Genomic DNA, 15,121 nt, shown 5'->3' with positions numbered 1-15,121 from the left:
ATATGTCATTCGAAATGTGTTGTATCGGTTGTTAATGTTGTCTCGCCCGTGTGGACTACTCTGTCGGACACTCGACAAATTCATCCTTGTAAACTTGCTATAATGACTGTCGCACTCGTGTGGACTATCCCACTGGGTGTTGTATGTGAGATCTATTCACTTTGTGTTTGTGATTGTTGCATCTGTGTGGACTACTCCACTGGAAGTTGCGCATGTCTTGTTGTGTTGTGTGTCTCTAACAGTATTGGGACTACTCCCTTTCGACTTGAGAGTCACTCTCACCCTCTCCCTTTGTAGTGAAAGAACTTAGACACAAGTTACACTAAGCACTCACTAGGCATACGAACCTCACTATTTGAAGACTAAGTATACCACTCTCATGTGCTGACAAGAAAGAGCTAAGGCATTTATTTAAGATAATGGAAACCAGGCCATCATACCGAATTAGACTCCTACACCAAATGATGTGAGGTCCAGGATCGTCAAAAATAACCCAGACCTGATCTTCTTCAAAATGACTCTCAATTTGATCCTTGTCAAAGTCATGAAAATCAACACCAAGTACATTAATATCATGTGCTTATTCTTCTTTCTTAGTATCTATTGTATCAGAATTTTGTGATTTCTTTCTTATGGAACTTTCCATGGCATCATTTTTTTCAATATTTAGCCTCTTCTTACTCGACTACTTATTTTCTGCCTCAACATCCTTCCCCTTGTTGTCTGATGCACCCTTACCTTAACTTTTACAACTTCAAAGTCACATTCATTGTAGTTTACTTCATTTTCATCATCAGAATCAATTTCCTTTGCTTTCCTTCACCTCTTATTCTTCTCAATGTTGGATTTTCTACCATTTCCATTAGCATTTGCACTATGATCTTCTTTAGTCCTACGTTGATTTTGATTTTTCTTTGGAGTATCTTCTTTTATCATAACAGACTCATTTTTAGCCTTCACATTTCTGTCGGCATTGGAAGCCAATTTGGAACCCTTAGTGAAGGCATTATGAGAAGATGAATTAACTTTGGGATAGGGAACACCTTTAGACATTGAAAAGATCATTCAAGTAGCATATGAGAAAATGCAGCTGCTACTACCATGGGATTTTGTGTGGCATCATTCGCTCTAGTCCTATAAAATGGTTTGATTTCAAAGGCCATGAAGGGTTTCTGACAAGTTAGGTATAGAAGATGATGAATAACATAAAGTCTTGGGGACTTGTACTACATTTTAAAAAATGGACAAGACATCCAAAAGGTCGTGGTGAGAAAGGAACTGCTTGTGCCTGTGTTGGGATGACTAGGAGGAGGATGTATGTAATGACCATTATTAGCATTCGATGTTGCATTTAGGGGTTTCTAAATATTCTGATGTAGTTGAAAGGATGACATGTTTCTTTATTTATCACAAGAGGATATCTTATCCTTGTGAAAGAGCGCACCCCATTCTTCGTCTATGAGCTTGAGACCACCCTTAACACCTACAGACTTGTTCTTATCTAGATGGAGCACCAGATCCAACTTTTTGTACTTCTTCTTGATATGTGCCTCATCAACAACCAAAACAACTTGAAAAATACCATACCAATCGGTATGCCCATTGATTTTATTCTTGAATTACATGTGGATGTCGAGAATGACCATCATATGTGGACAATATTTAAGACAATACTTTTAGGACAATATTTTTGAGTAAATATTTAAGACAATACTAGTAAAATTTATTTAGGACAATATTTACTGAAAAATTTAATCATATCATCTGGAGATAATACCAGTGAAAGAGAACAAATTTATCCTGAAACATTACCATAAAAGACTCCAACAATATACAGTACGAAACACTCAAGCAACTGAAAACAAGAAATCTAATACATAACATTTCAAGCATCTACCACTAATGCTCCTCCTTGTACCTCTCAATCAATACTTTGCAAGTAACTTGCTATGCTTTCTTTGAATTAAAGCGATGTCGGCAAGTGTTGAGGAGCTTTGGTGACTTCCTCAATAGAAGGAAATTGTATAAGCCTCATAGTCTTGTTTGAGCATTTTGCAAGAATACCTAAATGATTTTGAATCTTGTCCAACTCAAGGACCTATGCCAATTAATCCATCAAGTAAATTATAACATCCTGACTCTCAAAAAATATACTCGATGCATAGAATCACATAGACACAATCACCCTCAAAATTAGAAAAGGAATAGTTTTTTATTCTAAATAATGAAAATAAAAAATACTAAATTCTTCACGTGGTTGCCAAATTGGACAATGCATTTTAAATGGTCAAATTTCAACTGTAAGAACTTGTATCTCATAACATCCACACTAAGCTTGTATATGAAAACAAAGTCCGAAAATGGTGCCATCCTCAAAAGGGCTATGATTTTCATGGTTTCATACACTTGTGATACCTGGGACATTTAATGCTTAAGTTTTAAAATTCATGCTTCTATAAATCTAGAAAACTCTCTACATGTTAGTAGAAAAATAACAGCTATAAATGCTTTAACACAGAGACAAAAATAGATAAAATTTCCATTCGTTGTACCATAATACAAAAGAAAAAATTAAACAAAATAAGAATTACTCCCATCAATCCCATTAATCCCCTAAGTTGTAAAATTCTATAAAATTATTCACATTTACAAATCACATGATCTCACACTAGAAAATAATAAAGAACATGAAACAATGAAAGTTGGTACTAAATTCAATCACCTATTGTAACACTCTCAAAGTACTTAGCCTTTATAAAGAAGGAATGTATTGCTCTAGGTGCACTTTTGGGGTAGGCGAAGCAGAAGACAATTTGTCACTGTGTTTAGAGAGCTTTCCTAGCAAAAGCTGAACTTTATTAGTGAGATCCAAAGGGTGGAAATAATTTTCCACTTTTTTTGGATAAACAACTTATACCATGCATAAACATGATATAAACAACTTTCTAATATCCAAAATATCTTTGGTGGCTTTGAATAATAAATCACCATCATTTGGGGCTTAGGAGTCTTCTCAACTATGCACATAAGACCATGAATATCTTCTATCGACCAAAAAACTTTATGCGCACCCAATGATGTCAGTCATTAGAAATAGTACAAGGAAAAGCAAAATGACAAGTTAAAAACTCAGTTCACCAACTTGCGAGAGCTCAAGCTCGGTTGCAACGTTTAGTTTCTCAAACCTTATATCAAGGTCAAGTTGCAAAGTCTTAAGTAGATTAAGATTAGGCGTGTTTTTTTTATCCATGTACTTGTTGGCATTATGATTCTGGTATGGCTCTATGTTACAGGTGTTATACTTGATGGCAACTCTCTTAAGTGGCAATTCTCTGTTCATGCTCTCAAAATATGTTGGAAAATAAGAGGTACGCAGGTACACCGTACAAAAGCTGCGGACCCGCAGGAATATCATAGATAAAGTGCGTAAATACCCGCAGGTTACCCGTTCATGAGGTGCAGACCCCCAGTTCACTCACTTCAAGGCAGAGAAGTGCGCTCACATGGGGTTTCTTATGTTTGGCCCGTGGTATTTAGCCCACCGTTCTTGATTCTATGGTTTTGGCCCGTGGTATAGGATCTAATTTAGCCCCGGTTTGGATCCCTTGTATTGGTTATTGATGGTTTTGTCCCATGGTGTGGATAAGGGCTTGACTATAAATAGAGAAGGAGATCACTTGGCCACAGTATCTTTTGCAAATTGAATATCTTAAGATCTGAAATATTGGGTTATCGGTTTAAAAGCTTGATCTATATAAAAGCGAAGTTGAAAGTGAATCTATGTAGTGTGATCTCTCGGGCGCATGATCAGATCTGGGCATCTGACTATCTATGGCACACTGGTGGACTGTCAATTTGGCCCTAATCAGAGGTTCACAGGTAATTAACTGTGCAAGTGTGGGGGTACGCACAGCAGAAGAAGGCGCAGTGCGTGGGTACGCACAGCAGAAGAAGTCGCAGTGCATGGGTACGCAGCGCAATAGAGGTTCAGGTGCGGAAGAACAGTAAAGGTACGTGGCGTGGTAGAGGTTCAGGTGCGGAGGCACAATGAAAGTATGCGGCACTACAGAAGCCGCAGGTGCATAGATACGCGGCGCGATAACATCTGAGGGTGTGTGGCCACAGTAGTAGTGCGCGACGTGATTGAAGAAATAGTGCGTGGGTACGTGGTGCAGTGGAAGGCTCTCTACAGGGATACACAGAGATGCAGAAGGTGAAGTGCGAAGCCACGTAGCCCAGATAAAGAAAAATTGTGTATCTGTCCTAAAACATTTGTTGATCATCCTCTATTTATTGCTGCAGAGGTCTACTTTTATATTTCTGGTACTATCTTTCTGTTTACAGCATTCTGAGAAGTTGGGTAATTCTTGGTTGATTGTATAAGGAGTTTGGGTAATTTGCATGTACTTGATGTTTATTTGATATTCTTGGATCCAGTTTGAAAATTTATGAAAAGTGGAAGTAGGGGGTTGTAGCTCCCTTCCAGGAGAGACTGGAAAACGAGAGAGAGTTGTAGCTCTCTGCAGGTTGCAGCCTGCGTACTGGTAAAGGACTACACCAGTACAAAAGCATTGTAAAAGGAGTTTCTAATTGAAAGAATATAGAAACATATTGCAGTAGGTGGTTTTCACCCACATTGGTTTTCCACCTTATATCTGGTGTTCTTTGGTGTGACTATCTATTTTTCTTGTTCATGCTCATTGTTTTATGGTACTGACATACAAGAATAATTCAAAGTATAAATAAGGAATATTTATTAAAAAGAACTTGATAATACTGATTCACCCCCCCTCTCAGTATTATTTCCAGCAATTGGTATCAGAGCTAGGTCCTTCAGAGAAGCTTGATCGCTTGAAGGAAGATCATTCATCATGAGCAACTACGAGAGGGAAGCATCAATCAAGCCACCAATTTTTGATGGGACAAACTTCAATTATTGGAAGGTAAGAGTTACTGCCTATCTTCAATCTCTTGGTACAGAAGTTTGGGATATCATAGATACAGGCTACACTTTTCCTTCAGCTACTCCTACAGATCCGGCCGAGAAGAAGAAATATGAAACAAATGCTAAAGCAATCAATACTCTGCTGGGATGCTTATCTCAAACAGAATTCGTGAAGGTTATGCAATATAAATCTGCAAAGGAAATATGGGACAAGATTGTCTTGAGCTACGAAGGAGATGAACAGGTAAAGGTGCTAAACTTCAAACCCTTAGGATTCAGTATGAGAATCTCAAAATGTATAATGATGAAAGTGTGGCTAACTATTTCCTTCGGGTAGACGAGATTGTTAATTGCATGAAAAACTTGGGTGAAGAAATAAAAGAGGCTATTGTGGTTGAAAAAATTTTAAGATCATTGTCCCCCAAGTTTGAATCTAAAGTGTCTGCAATAGAAGAAAAGGAAAATATACGAACTCTTACTATGTCTCAGCTACACAGAATTCTAACTGCTTATGAAATGAGAAAAGGAGTTCCATCAGACAGGAGAGAAGCTGCTTTCAAGGCTTTAGGCAAAGGAGACTACTATGAAGCAAGTCAACCACAAGAAGAAGAAGAAGAATCAAATTTTGTCAGAAATCTTCAACGGGGTACTGGAAGGTTCAGAGGTAGGTTACCTTTTAAAAGTTTTGCTTGTGCAAGAGTAGGTCATTATGCTGCGAAATGTCCTCATAAAGATAAGATTGACAAAGGAAAGGGACCTGCTAGATGGAACAAGAAACAGAATGAAAATAATAAAAGCTACTACACTCATGAAGATAGTGATGGTCTATCAAATAGTGATGAAGATGAACGAAGTAATGACTATAAAATTTTAATGGCATTTGAAGATGATGAGTACATGGATGCTATAGATGTGGATAGCCCTTATGAAGAAATTTCTAGACTCAAGAGATGTACAAAAGAAAAGAATATGATCATTGATACTCTACAATTTCAAATTGATGAAAAGGAAAAATAGCTTGAAAAATTAGAAGGTGAAATTGTTGGTCTTAGAAAAGAGATTGAGAAAACAAAGGCTATTAATCTTAAGTTTGTTAAAGGATCTGAAACTCTGGATGAGATCATCAATGTACAGTGTTCTCCACTAAACAAGATAGGTCTGGGGTATAATGGAGAAACTTCTCAAGCATCCACCTCAAAGAGTTATCTTGATGCAGCAAGAAGGAATGAGAAAAAGCACAATGGAGATCACCAGGTAAAGCAGGGATGAATTACATCAAGAACAAACAAAGACTATCAGGTAAACCAGGGGCAATCCGTCTTAAGAATGAACAAAAGCTACAACCAGCCACAGGTAAACTCCTCTCAATTTGCTTCAAGAATGGATGACAATAGAAATTACAATCATTTGGCCGGAAGATTTAATAACCGCAGAAGTTTCTTCAATGGAAAATGCTTCTCTTGCCATAACTTTGGTCGCAAAGCAGCGCAATGTGTTGCATATAAAACAATCATGACTAGAGAAGCTCAAAAACAAAGAAGTATGATTGGGATTACAAAAAGGACCTATAACAACTTTTCGGCTCTTGAAAATGAAGTTGAATGTTCTATTTGCAATAACTTTGGTCATGAAGATTCTGAATGCAGGAGCAGGTTTCAGTAGACAAAGGAACAAGCCTCAAGCACTGAAACATGGAGAATAAAGGAACCACAAACAGAAAGATGTGGGATAGCATTTTATGCAGAGGGACAGGAAAATCTATGGTACATTGACAGTGGATGTTCGAAGCATATGACAGGTGATAAATAAAAACTTGAATCATATTCTGCTTTAGAAAAGGGAAAGAAAGTTTCTTTTGGAAATGATACTCCTGCAGCTATAAAAGGAAAAGGCATTTCTCAATTAAAAGAAAAGGTCTAAGCTGGAAATGTTTTGTATGTTGATGGATTGAAACATAATCTTCTGAGTGTCAGCCAGATGTGTGATCATGGAACCGAGGTGATATTTAGATCAAATGGATGTCTTGTTCGTGATCTTGATACAGGTGAAACAGTGATCAAAGGTAAAAGAACTCCAAATAATCTATACATATTTGAAGAAGGACAACAACAATGCTATCTGAGCAAGGATGATGAGCACTGGTTATGGCACCGGAGGTTGGGGCATCTAAGCTTTTCACAAATAAGGAAAGCATGCAAATATCAGGCAGTTCGTGGTCTTCAAGATATCAAAATTCCAGACAACACCATATGCAAATCATGTCAGTTTGGAAAGAAAACCAGAACTAACTTTCCAGAGAAGGAAGGATCAGCTAGCATGCCTCTTGAGCTAGTACATACAGATACATGTGGTCCATTCAGGAAAAGGACACCTCGAGGAGAAGAATACTTGATATTATTCATTGACGATTTCTCCAGGTTTGTCTGGTTAGGACTTATGAAGCACGAAGATGAAGCATTCGAAAAATTCAAATCCTTTAAAGCCTTGGTTGAAAATGAATCAGGATACAAAATTAAGTGCCTCAGGTCCAACAGAGGTGGGGAGTTCACCTAAAATGAATTTTTCAATTTCTGTGAAGAACATGGGATAAGAAGATAATTCTCTACAGCTAGAACTCCTCAGCAAAATGGAGTGGTGGAAAGAATGAACAGAATAGTCCAACAAATGGCTCGTGCTATGCTTCATGAGTCTGGAACTCCCGCAACTTTCTGGGGTGAAGCTGCATATGCTGCGATTGTTATTCTCAACAAAACAAATGTCCGGGTGAATAGCACTCAAACCCCTCATGATCTCTGGTATGGTGAGACTCCTTCGGTAAAGCACTTCAAAATCTTTGGGAGCAAATGCTATATTAAGAATACTGATGAGCAACTTGGAAAACTTGAACCTAGAGCAGATGAAGGCATTCTTCTTGGTTATTCTCCACATAGCAAAGCATATAAGTGCTACAATAAAATACTTGGAAGAATTGTTGACAGCATTGATGTAGTGGTTGATGAGAAGGGATACATTCCTAGGCAAGTAAATCATGAAGATATCGAAGAAGATGAAGACTACCCTCAAAGACAGAATGATGAAGAAGAAGAACCTCAAGAAGAATCAGAGGAGCAGATAAGGATAGAAGAGAAGACTTCATCTAGATATGTTCAGAAGAATCATCTAGAATCTCAAATTTTGGGGCAGAAAGAAGCAGGTGTACAAACAAGAAGAACAATTGTAGAAGCTTCAAGCTATTTGGCATTACTCTCTTCCACTGAACCACAAAATGTGAAAGAGGTATGCAAAGATGAATGTTGGGTCAAAGCAACGGATGAAGAACTTGAGCAGATCGAAAAGAAAAACACTTGGGAGTTGGTTCCTAGACCAAAGGATAAGAATGTTATAGGGACAAAATGGGTCTTCAAAAATAAGTTGAATGAAAATGGAGAAGTAATTAGAAACAAGGCCAAACTTGTTTGTAAAGGGTATGCGCAGCAAGAAAGAATAGATTTTGAAGAAACTTTTGCTCCTGTCGCAAGACTTGAGGCCATCCGAATGTTCCTTGCTCTCTCAAGCTTTCAAAACTTCAAAGTATTTCAAATGGACGTGAAATCAGCCTTTCTGATGGAGATTTGGAAGAAGAAGTATACATTGAGCAGCCAGATGGTTTCATTCTTGGAAATGATCCAAATCTTGTATGCAGATTGAAAAAGGCTCTCTATGGTCTCAAACAAGCTCCAAGGGCTTGGTACTATCATTTGGACAAATATCTTCATCAACAAGGTTTTTCAAAAGGATCAGCAGATAGCAATCTTTATATAAAAGTTGAAAATGACAAATTTCTAATACTTGTTGTGTATGTAGATGACATTATCTTTGGCAGCAATGAAGAAGCTATGAGTCAAAGCTTTGCCTTGGTAATGCAGAAAGAATTCGAAATGTCCTTGCTGGGAGAACTGACATATTTTCTTGGTTTGCAAATCCAACAAAAAGGAGGAGGTATATTTTTGTCTCAAACCAAGTATCTCAAGCAGATTTTGAAGAAATATGGCATGGAAGATGCAAAACTAGTATGTACACCCATGGTCACAGGATGTAGCCTCAGTGCAAATGATGAATCAGCAACAGTGCATCAACCAACCTACAGATCTATGATTGGAAGTCTACTTTATTTGACAGGTACCCAACCAGACATAATGCATGCAGTAGGAATAGTTGGAAGTTTTCAGGCAAATCCAAAGGAAACTCATCTTCAGGCAGTAAAGAGAATCTTCAAATATCTTCAAGGAACTCAAAACTATGGCTTATGGTATCCTAGAGATACAGATCTCACACTTCATGCTTATACAGATGCAGATTGGGCCGGAAGCGTGGATGACAAGAAGAGCACAAGTGGTGGTGCATTCTTTATGGGTTCCAGATTAGTATCTTGGTTCAGCAAGAAACAGAGTTCGATTGCCTTGTCTACAGCTGAAGCGGAATATGTTGCTGCTGCATCTTGCTGCACTCAACTCCTTTGGATGATGCAGACCTTGCAGGATTTTCAAATCACTTGTATACCACCCATCTCCATATTATGTGATAATACAAGTGTAATCAACATTTCAAAGAACCGAGTCATGCATTCAAAGACCAATCACATACCGATCAAATATCATTTTCTCCGGGAACAAGTACTTGAACGAAAGGTCAAGTTGGAGTATGTTCCTTCTAAGGAACAAGTTGCTGATATACTCACCAAACCATTGCCCAAGGAGACCTTTGAATACCTCAGGCAAAAGTTGGGGGTTGTTGATGCATCATCTTGTTGTTGAATCTTTTCTGATGGTTGGCTCATCTGGGGTATATGCATACATATGCTGGGTTGTGGATTGATCGAAGATCGAATGGCACAGGTTCAGGGGGAGCATATAATGCATTGTTGGCATTATGGAGGAAGTACAGAAGGAGATCATGGATGCTGGTCTGAATATTGCTGCAATATGTCTCTATCTCTTTCATGGTCATTTATGGTGTTTGGTGGATTATGGTTCTTCTTTGCAGATCTGGTTTATAGTCACGGGGAGCATGTTCTTAGGGGGAGCATAACCCTTTGCCCTTGATGTCAAAGGGGGAGAATGACGTTGAAGATCTTGAAGTTGCCATCAAGTCCAAAGGGGGAGATTGTTGGCATTATGATTATGGTATGGCTCTATGTTACAGGTGTTGTACTTGATGGCAACTCTCTTAAGTGGCAATGCTCTATTCAGGCTCTCAAAATATGTTGGAAAATAAGAGGTACACAGGTACACCGTACAAAAGCTGCGGACCCGCATGAATATCACAGATAAAGTGCGTACATACCCGCAGGTTACCCATTCATGAGGTGCGGACCCCCAGTTCACTCACTTCAAGGCAAAGAAGCGCGCTCACGTGGGGTTTCTTATGTTTGGCCTGTGGTATTTAGCCCACCGTTCTTGATTCTATGGTTTTGGCTTGTGGTATAGGATCTAATTTAGCCCCGGTTTGGATCCCTTGTATTGGTTATTGATGGTTTTGTCCCATGGTGTGGATAAGGGCTTGACTATAAATAGAGAAGGAGATCACTTGGCCACAATATCTTTTGCAAATTGAATATCTTAAGATCTGAAATAATGGGTTATCGGTTTAAAGTTTGATCTATATAAAAGCGAAGTTGAAAGTGAATCTATGTAGTGTGATCTCTCGGGCGCATGATCAGATCTGGGCATCTGACTATCTGTGGCACACTAGTGGACTGTCAATTTGGCCCTAATCAGAGGTTCGCAGGTAATTAACTGTGCAAGTGCGGGGGTACGCACAGCAGAAGAAGGCGCAGTGCGTGGGTATGCACAGCAGAAGAAGGCGCAGTGCGTGGGTACACAGCGCGATAGAGGTTCAGGTGCAGAAGAACAATAAAGGTACGCAGCGTGGTAGAGGTTCAGGTGCGGAGGCACAGTGAAAGTATGCGGCACTACAGAAGCCGCAGGTGCGTAGATACGCGATGCGATAGCATCTGAGGGTGCGTGGCCACAGTAGTAGTAGGCGGCGTGATTGAAGAAACAGTGCGTGGGTACGCGGTGCAGTGGAAGGCTCTCTGCGGGGATACGCAGAGACGCAAAAGGTGAAGTGCGAAGCCACGCAGCCCAGATAAAGAAAAATTGTTGATCATCCTAAAACATTTGTTGACCATCCTCTATTTATTGCTGCAGAGTTCTGGGTTTATATTTCTGGTACTATCTTTTTGTTTACATCATTCTGAGAAGTTGGGTAATTCTTGGTTGATTGTATAAGGAGTTTGGGTAATTTGCATGTACTTGATGTGTATTTGATATTCTTGGATCCAGTTTGAAAATTTATGAAAAGTGGAAGTAGGGGGTTGTAGCTCCCTTCCAGGAGAGACTGGAAAACGAGAGAGATTTATAGCTCTCTGCAGGTTGCAGCCTGCGTACTGGTAAAGGAATGCACCAGTACAAAAGCATTGTAAAATGATTTTCTAATTGAAAGAAGATAGAAACATATTGCAGCAGGTGGTTTTCACCCACATTGGGTTTCCACCTTATATCTGGTGTTCTTTGGTGTGACTATTTGTTTTTCTTGTTCATGCTCGTTGTTTTATGGTACTGACATACAAGAATAATTCAAAGTATAAATAAGGAAGATTTATTAAAAAGAACTTGATAATACTGATTCACCCCCCTCTCAGTATTATTTCCAACAGTACTTAGTCAAATTTACCAAGTGATTACGAATTATTTCACAAAGCTAGCAGAACTATGTTGTCCACTTATATTGTAGACAGAAACAAAAGGATCAATGTGTAGTAATCTATCCATCTAATTAGGTTTGTAGTCAGCCACACCAAAATGAAGACCTAATCCACAGTGGATATTCTAATAAAAACATTTCTATTGCACAAGACTAATCCAATCCAATTATATATACAACAACTGTTATTTCCAGTAGTAGGTCATGTTAGGAGGATGTGTAGCATGTGTCTTTGTTGTTAATGAGATACAATATATAGGACAAAGTTCTACCACACTTTCCATGAAGAAAAAACCACTTAAGATACTAGAACAAGATGTAAATCACTGACAATGCATCCAAATTTTCAAAACAGTTGGCTATTGTAAGCAACACTTTATTAACAACAATTAATACAAAATACTCCCCAAAAATGAAACTTTTTCATCTCTTTCAGCAAAAATAAATTTGAATAGTTCTTACCACGTATATTTCTTCCATCATTGAATTGTTGGCAAGTATTTTAAGCATAGCCCTATATGTTTCAGAGAGAAACTTAAGCCAGTGTGTAACAAGCTCCTAGTCAAACATGTCTTTCCATTTCTCTCCACTGACACAACTAAGCATCAAGTCCTTTATCCTCTTCTCTGCCTCTACGTCCTCAACATCAAAGGCAATCCCAAAAGCCTATGCTTGAGCTTATTCAATCTTCTTAGTAAACAAATGGAGGAAATACTTGATAACATCATCCAATGAACTGACATTAACTTGTTGGTATATGATACAATACTTAATAAGCACATCTTTTGCAAACCTAGCATGCCTCATTTCAATGCAAAGCTCCACATATTTTAACCTTACTATTTCAAGAGGTATTTTCCATGCTCTATATAATTTTGATCATATCAAGTCATGAAGAGCTTGTAATGTCGTCTGTTTCCGGCCAACATTCACCAATTCTACATACAACTAATAATATCAAAGTTCCTAAAAAATTTGGCACATTTTTCTGCTTATGTAAACATAATACTATGTTTCAGGCATCAGATTGTTTTATAGATATCTTAGTACAATATCCCAACTCAAATCTGAAAAGAATTATACGAGTAATTATAATGTATTCTTCTTATGTCAAAACACTCTCCATGCACAACTAAATATATATAAATAACAATGGTTAACTTGAGTCCACTTGAGAATTTTTGGGGTTGGAAAAGGTCGCCATGGAGATAAACAGAAAACCAAAAACCTTCCAACTTACTCGTAACCTCAGGGCTATACAAATAACTTAGAGGATTTCCCAAAACTTAAGGGATTGACTCAAAATGCAAAAAAAAGACAAGAGAATATTGTATAGAACAGTTAGAAAGGTTTAGCTTTTCTAAGGAAGTGTATTGTTGCTGAAATCATAAATTACCTGTAGAAGTTCTGGCATGTAATGTCCTACTTCAAACTACAACAAGACTATAGTGATTTATTGGCAATTTGATGGAGATTTAGTGTGAAATTTAACTAGCCATTTAAAGCTAAATTTACTTGCCTATTGTTGACCACTAGAGTGGCACCTGATCATTATATTAATATTACATTCCCAATAATGTACCAAAGGATGCTTGTATCATCAAATATCATCACCTTACTAGAGTTTTTAAAATTTTCTTCTGCTTCTTCTCATTTTCTTCTTCAGTCCTCAGATTCTGTAGCTGTTGGTAAGGTAAATCCCCTCTGCGGACAGAGGTGATCCCACTAGCCTATCATAGAACTAGCCACAAACAAACCACGCTGCTACGCAAGTTCCTAGTTATGCATCAAAGGTGAATCAAGAAGACTAACCTGGAGTCCAATGCTATGATTGAAGCAGAGTTGATATCCTCGCTCCCTTGCTCCAACAGATCATAACGAATACCTGCACATGCAAAGGAAGAGACAGATACCAAAATAAAAACTACCAAGGCACAACTATATTTCAGTCAGAAAGGAAATAAATCAACATATCACCATGATAGATAATGAGATTGGAACTATAATAGCAGTCGCTCATCAATTAATAAACAGGAAAAGTTACAACCATTGTTCTGACGTCGACCCTTCTCCTGGCTGGGCGAGTAACTATATGTGTCTTGACATGCATCTCTTCTATGGCAACATAACCTCTCTAGCACTCACTAGCATTCCTCCAAGAACTCAACCTCTAACACTCCATGACCAATAATCATCACTACTATCACTCAATCACCAAATCACTAGCATAACACTAACACCAACACTCTCTCTGGCACTCTCTCTCGCACCCTAGCTTGTCCAATGCATAATGACAAGCTTATATAGATGGAGAAGGGAGGAGGATACGATGAACCGGGACACCTTTCGTGGAATTAGCAAAAGCCATAAAGATGGATAAAGCTCGACAAAAAACTGATTTTCTATCCTCAGAAAAGCTCCATGTAATGAAGGAAACAACAGTCGGACGTGCATTAAGGCAAAAAGCACGACTAAATTTGGTTGGCGCGACCGTTTTTCTAAGACAGAGCACCAATGGTCACGCCCCCTTTTGAGGATCTCCATCATTGGCGCGGGTAGAATACTGTGGACTTGCGCCAATGGAAAAAGAGCACTTTTTAGGGATGATCTGCAGAAGGTGTCTTCAGGGAACATGGAGTACATACTCAGGGGAACATAATGCAAGTGTTTTTAGCCCTTGTCACTTCTTATAACTCCCGGAATGAGTCCTCTAAGGTACGACAAGAGGAGTAACAGGGATGGTGACAAATTACTGTGTAACAGATGCCCCCTAAAGCGTGAAGTCCGAGAGGTGGAGAGGGGTGAAATGCTTTACCAGAATGCACATAAGAGCACAGAAGAGCACATATAGTTACTGCCGCCGAGGAGCTGTATTAAGAGACATGACTGATAGTTCAATTACATGATGTACGTGGCATGGTCGCAGCCATCCATAAGAGAGTACATAAATAATCTGGATCCATAGTATGGATGCAGCCATCTGGTTAGGATCAATGAACTGACTCAGGTATGGTCGCAGCCATCCAGTGAATGAGTCAAGTACCAAGAATCACGCTTGGATTACAACAGACACAATCCAGGGTCTTGCGCTCCATCTCGACCCGAACAAGAGTACAAGTCCAAGCATGTGAATATATGAGCTGAAGTCGAACATGCATGAACATCGCCTGATTACCAGCCAATAATGGAAACTGTTAACAGACGCGAGAGGTACCACCAATAATGACAATGGCCCTCAAGGTACTATAGGTACAATCTACGGCGTGCGAATTAATGAGCTGAAGTCGAACACCCGTAGAATCATTCGATCGGAGGCCAATGATGAAAACCTCACGTCGAACACGAAGAACCTGCCATTGAGGCATGCAGGCTCCAAGGCACCGGAAGGGAGTCTCTAGGTCAACTTCCTGGATAATGAGCTGAAGTCGACAG

The 15,121-nt window shown here is 38.9% G+C and overlaps 1 pseudogene; it reads right to left on the bottom strand.

Moving 5' to 3' along the window:
* Positions 1–12,893, bottom strand: part of LOC149233489 (eukaryotic translation initiation factor 3 subunit A-like) — a 47,630-nt pseudogene extending 34,737 nt beyond the window's left edge.
* Positions 12,894–15,121: the final 2,228 nt, after the last annotated feature.

The sequence above is a fragment of the Pinus tabuliformis genome, chromosome J (assembly GCF_031772625.1).
Source record: "Pinus tabuliformis cultivar Carrire ecotype Pingquan chromosome J, CPIR1, whole genome shotgun sequence".
Taxonomy (NCBI): domain Eukaryota; kingdom Viridiplantae; phylum Streptophyta; class Pinopsida; order Pinales; family Pinaceae; genus Pinus; species Pinus tabuliformis.
This window is presented reverse-complemented; position numbering and strand designations above follow the sequence as displayed.